Genomic DNA, 6,380 nt, shown 5'->3' on the forward strand with positions numbered 1-6,380 from the left:
TGAATTTTTCTGTTTTTTTGAAAAATTGTGCATACTTTAAATGCTTGAAATAAAGACAAAATCATTTCTGTTTGTTTTAACAATTTCAGTAGCTTTACCACTGAAGTTACAGTTTATTTGCTTGCCTTTCTGGAACACTGTTAAGTTGGCAAACACAACAGTTACCTGTTTACGGGTAACTAGAAAGATTTCTTGCAGCAAACAAAATAGCATGTTTAAGGCATCATAGTTTGGTCCCCAAACCATCCTAATATTTGTGTAAGAACTAGTATATGAAATAGTATCAGAAAACCAATTTGCAGCTGGCTAGTCTGCAAATGATAGGTTTATAGACAGCTTCCACTTTAGACACAGAATGCCCAGCCTTCCTCTTTTTAATATACTTTAAAAAAAAAACCCTAAGCAGTGACTTTGGAGTTGTTGTTGTTACGGAAGAACATGCAAATTGATATTTTGTTTTCAAACCACACCAGCAATTTGAAGTTCTTATTTTCCCAGCTTAATTTCTTTCTAGAAAACATGGCACAATGCTTGATTGGTGAGGGCTACAAAAGCTTTTGCTTGGACAAGTGAGTCTTGGAGCTCCTGGACTCTCACAGTGATATGTGAAGAACAAGGTTTGTATGCAAATCATTCACCTCATGGTGCTGGTCTTAGAAAGAAATCTCATTATTGAAACACTGAATTCTAGATGAATATATGGCTAAGAAATTTGTACAATTACCTTGCAAAGATAAATAACTAATGCAGTCTCATAGTTTTTGGCCAAAATGTTTCTAATGTGGAAGGCTGAAGTTATTTTCGGGAGAATAATCTTACCAATGTTTAAATGTGATGGTCTAGAATGAGGGTGCATTATTTCAGTCTCTTTAATTTTAAGTGCACGTAATATGTTCTTTCATTGATCCAAACTTTCACTTGTTAAAAAGTGAAGGGATTAGATTTATCTGTTGAAGAGAGACTATGCAACAAGTAATTAAAATTTACGTAGACTCCCTTACAAACTTAATGACATTAAAGCGTTTGGACATACGTGGAGAAACTTGGAAAGGTGAAGTAAAAAGCCACTCAGTCACACTCAATGAATGTTGCTAAAGATTACCAGGGCTTTTGAGTAGAAGGATTGCTGTGCATCTATTCCTATTTCTTTTGAAAAAACTTTTTGTGTCGACTTTTGCTAACTCTTGATGGTTCACGCTAATCATTCATTTCTATTAAAAATGGCATTTAAAAATGAAGTTACTTTAAAGAAATTTGGAATTTAGTTATCTCTAGTCAAGAAAAATGTAAGGCAATCAATTAAGGTGCCGCATTTAGGTTCTGCAGTAGTTTCTGTTAAATTGCATCATTCTGTATTTGAAAATACTTCACAGCTAATGTTCAAAAATAACATTCTGACTAAGGGAATTTTTTTTCCTAATTTGACACATGGCAGTGATAAATGTAAATAAAGCAGAATACTAATGTTTTACTCCTTATTTAACGTAAAAAAAAACTCCTCACCTAAACTGGCATTTGCCTCTTCCTTGTAAATTTGCTTTCACTCAATTGTATTGCTAGACTGTGATCAGTATTCTTTGTTCTCTTAAAATTTACATTCAGTTGTGGGCAGGCAAGAAATGCCCCTGTCATTCCAATGACATACAGTGTCAAATGATTTGTCAGGATCTTCTACAGTCTCATTCAAAATCTTCTGGATCTCAGTGGGAGCTGGACTGGGCCATGGAATTACTCAGTGTTTGTGCCTAAAACCATAGAAGCTGGCCATCCCTTTGCTACAGAGGGGTTTTTTTTGTGAACAGAGGGCTATGCAGTTGCTACTATGAAGAACTTCTGACTGCACAGATTTACCGCTTTAAATTATTTTACTCTCACTAAGTATGCTTTTGTAGACTGGTTGTTTAGGTTATAATAGTAACAAAAATTATAAATGTATTAGTTGCAGTGAAAGACTTGCAACCATTCTACCTAGTGTTACATTTCTAAATTTTGCCTTAATGTGATAGAAAAGTGACAGTGTTGGTCTCTTTCTGCAGAGACTTAAAGTGTCCATTCTTTGGGAGCAGCCTAGAAAATCTATTAAGAACTTGGAAAAATAATAAACTTTACTACTTACATGCAAGGTGTGCTTTTCAACCTTGTCTTTGTTAGCATAAGCACTAAAGAACGTGGCCTCACACGTATAAATTGTTTTCTCATATTATATATACATAAGCTTAAAATAAATCAAAACTAAAACATTTCACAGGCAACTGCCCTGGGAGAATGGATATGAGAACAGATGGACAGGACTTTGTCATGTCATTTAATGCACAGCTGGGAGGCTGACCTTATAGCAACAACCATAACCAGTATTTAGTAAGTTAGAAGTGTTAAGAAGACAAAATCAAGTATATATGTACATGCAACATCTGTGCAACTGGAACAAATTCATAATTAGTTTTCATGGCTATAATATTGACAGTTATATGTGAGAGCAACTCAAACTGGGTTTGAATTTGTAATGTTTTTCAAGTCAATTGGAATTCTGTTGGTATATCAGAAAATAGTTTTTTACCCTCTCTGTAAAATTCAGTTCATATAGGCAGTGTTTTCTGGGGAGACCATTTTCTACAAAATTAATGTTTCTAAATGCCATTGGCAGCTGTGAAAATCAAAGCCAGTATCCTTATAAAAATACTCTGTGAGCTTCACTAAGACTGCAAATAAGTGGGTGGAACTCAATTGAAGTAAAAAGCTAGAACATAATTGAATTTATCCAGATTTAGACAAAATGTGAAAATAGGAATGGCTTTAACCTTAACATTTTAATTTCCAGACCTGGTAGCTCTTTCACACGGAAACACGCATGTTCCTGTAGATTACTGTTTCTTTTTTGCCACAGAAAAAAACCTACCCCATCTTTTATATGCTCATGATTTCTTTCTATTTGCCTCATTCCCACTGGTGTGTATGAAAATCACATACAGTTATGGATTTTCACTGAGACTTATGTTAGGAGGCCATCTATATAATTGAATAATAGTAGTTGCTACTTTCCTTGAGTGTCTGTTGTCATGTAAAGTTTTAGGTGATGTTACTAAACTGATGTATCCATTGGTTAGAACTAAATTATTTACACCTTGCAATTGAATTAGTGAATCCTTTTCTACATAGCTATGTAAATCGGCATTCTTGAGGCCCAATACTTTGAAATGTTTTGTAGTTTAAACTTAGGGTGGTTTGTTTGGAATGTTAAAGATCCTGTCTTAAAAGGAGCTGCACAGATGGGAATGAGAGACCTGCTCCCATACATGAACTCAGCCATACATCTCACAGATTAAACATTATAAAATAATGCTTTTAAACCAAAGTGCTTTTCTCTACTTTTTTAAACTTGAAATGTAAAATAAATGAAAAAGAACAGAACTTTTTCACACAGTCTTAAAAAAACAACCTATGTTCATAGTCTGAAGAGTTCTCTAGAAATTTTGGAGCATGTGAAAACAGGATTTTACTTCTCAGATTTTGTAATTGCCAGTTTCATAGGAAGGTAAACATTGGATGATTCACGATACAAACAGAAGTTACTCATTCCATTTTTCTATTGTGTATGTTTTGTTATCATTAGTGTTTTCACAGATGAAAGCCAAGTTGTATCCACTGGTTTTCAAGACTCAGATGCAGAACAGAATATTTATATATGTTTTTGCTAAGTATTTCAGATTTTTATGTAACATTGTCAAGCATACCTAAGTCACACTTCTTCACCATTAGTTATATATATATATGAACTATATTCTCTGGTTATTATTCTAGTTAATATATATGTCAAATTAATTTAAGGAATTTATTTTTTACCACAAATATGTGTTTCAATATTCTGTATATAAATATATGTATAGGAAAAGTCATTCTAATAATAAGAGACGTCCTGTTCCTAATTTCAGTAGATAGATTCCTCAAAATTTTAAATGGTACAATGTAACAAACAATAAAATAATTCTTAGTCAGATTAACCTTATCAGGAATGGCTTGAGTTTGCATTGGATTTCATAAGAATATGCTGGACAACTCTGGGCCAAAAGCTGGTTTACTTTATAGGCTCAAAACTCTGTCTTAGAACTAATAGATAAAAGTTGAACAGCTGTTGCTCTTAGCTATGGATTTTGAACCAATATATAACTTATAATGTGTAATAAACAATGGTAAACAAATATGCTTCAGAATTTTACATCCCGAGAAAAGGTTGGAAATCAAGTTTTTCAGTACCATTGTTTCTCATTTCACTTTGTCCTGTTTAACATAGGGAAAAAAATCTTCAAAGATACTCAGGATTGCTCTTTTACATAATGGTAATTATTAGATGAGCTGTTTGCATTGGTTTTTTACACCCCTGTCCACAAGGAATTCATTTTCATCTGAATATTCCTGTGGGGCAAACTAGGACATGAATCTTGCAATTAAAGTCCCAGCTACGTTTAACAAATACATACGTATATATATACGAATATATATGACATAGGCAGACAGGTATGTAAAATCCACAGATACATCCCCTAATGGCCAGGTCTCCCTTCTCTAACCTCAAACTAATTATGTAGTGCATCTATATTTAAAAACATTGTCTTTGGGTCATGTAGGGCTGTCATAAGTCTTGACGCTAGAGCTAGTGGTAAAAAACAACTCCACGTACAAAGTTCAAGAGTGATCAGAATTTCAAATCAGAATTGCAGTTTCTGGTGCAGATTTTCAGCAACTGTAAATGTGCCCGGAACTCAGTAATCCATGTTGATTTGCAACAGTTAGTTATGGATTTATTCTTCCCTCCTTTTCTATTCCTCACCTGACAGGAGTTTCTACCAGTTTCTCAGATTCCTTGTGCTAAGACAACACAAGATCAAAACCACCTGAGTTAATGGATATCAAATACCACCGTTCAAGAGACATCCAGTATTCTAATGCACCATGCTATGGAGCTGGCCTGAGGTGAGAAGTAGGATACATACATCCCAAATGACAGATGCTGGAACCCAGACTTGTTGCCAGGCAATGCTCTTCATTTAAGTACACAAAGAAAGGTATGGAGTCACACCAAATCACAGAATGGTAGGGGTTGTTATTACACTTCTTCAGATAGTTACTGTATGTTTTTGTGCCTGCATTGAAAATAAACCCACCTGATGATGAAATAACTGCCTGATCACCATCTGGGGGGAGAAAAACCCTGAACTTTTTAAACAACCTTGATGCATTTCTAGTGTCAGTTCTTAGAAACTGTAACATCGATTCCAATCTCCACAGCCTATTGCTGGAGAGTCAACGGACTGCCTTTCTCTTGGGATCCTGGCATGGCAGTACCATGGAAATCTTCTAGTGAGGGCTTATCTTTTTAGTTAAAACGGGAACATCTGATGCCTCCAGAATATAGGTTCTGACGTTCCTCTTACAGGTTCTCTTTGGTCCAGTTCTTTGTCTAGAACTTTAGGGTTTTCCCTTTGGGGGCACTAGCACATATGAAGTCCAGCCTCCTAAAATATCTGACCCTCAGAGTATGCATGTGCCTCCATCCTAAAGCACCTCACATTATTATTGAAATTCCAGAAATGGTCCCATCTTTCCCTGTAAACCCGGAAAACAGAGCTGTCCCATGGGATCTGCTATTCTTCCCAACATTTTTGTGAGGGTACAATTCACATCAACTACCTAATTAAATCTCTATTCTGCCCGCCTAATGCTGAGGCTGTCACCTTCTGTGAAATTAAGAATATGCCTCAAATCTGGTGTGTCCCAGGCATCTAGTGTTTCATGTACACCTTTCCTGGCAAGCAGCATGACCCTCCCCACAGCATGGCTTGTTATTATTTTTTGTGGTAGCAGAAGTATGCTAGATGCTAATGAAGTACATAAATTTAGTAAGTGCACTGTTAACGTGCTGGCTGTGAAGCTGTCAGCAGCACAGCTGAAGAGCACAAGCCTAACACAAAGGTGCACTGCACCAGGAATGGGATGATTTTTATGCTCTATAGAAGGAAAGTTCATTTAATGAGTTTATTTTGGTTAGCCTTCAGTTTAGTTTCAGGTCTGCCAATACTGACATCATTTTTCCAAGCAGGGAGCACCATCTAAGGCTTCTCTGCATCACTATCCTTGGGGTGGGCCTATGTGTGGGCTGATGCAGTGCTCAGCACTCCAGATCATTTCACTTTGGCATCCATTCTGCTGCTGCCGTCTCTGTCTCCATATTCTATTTTAGGTGCTTACAGAGCACCAATCTCCTTAACTAAAATATAACTGAAACAAGATATTCAGCATCAAATAAGAAAAAAGCAAAAGCCTCAAAATAGAATGTTTTGTTGTTATTTTGGGGTTAAATCACATAAACATAGGTATCTTCCTAC

This window comes from Colius striatus, chromosome 6 (genome assembly GCF_028858725.1).
Source record: "Colius striatus isolate bColStr4 chromosome 6, bColStr4.1.hap1, whole genome shotgun sequence".
NCBI classification, from domain to species: Eukaryota; Metazoa; Chordata; class Aves; order Coliiformes; family Coliidae; genus Colius; species Colius striatus.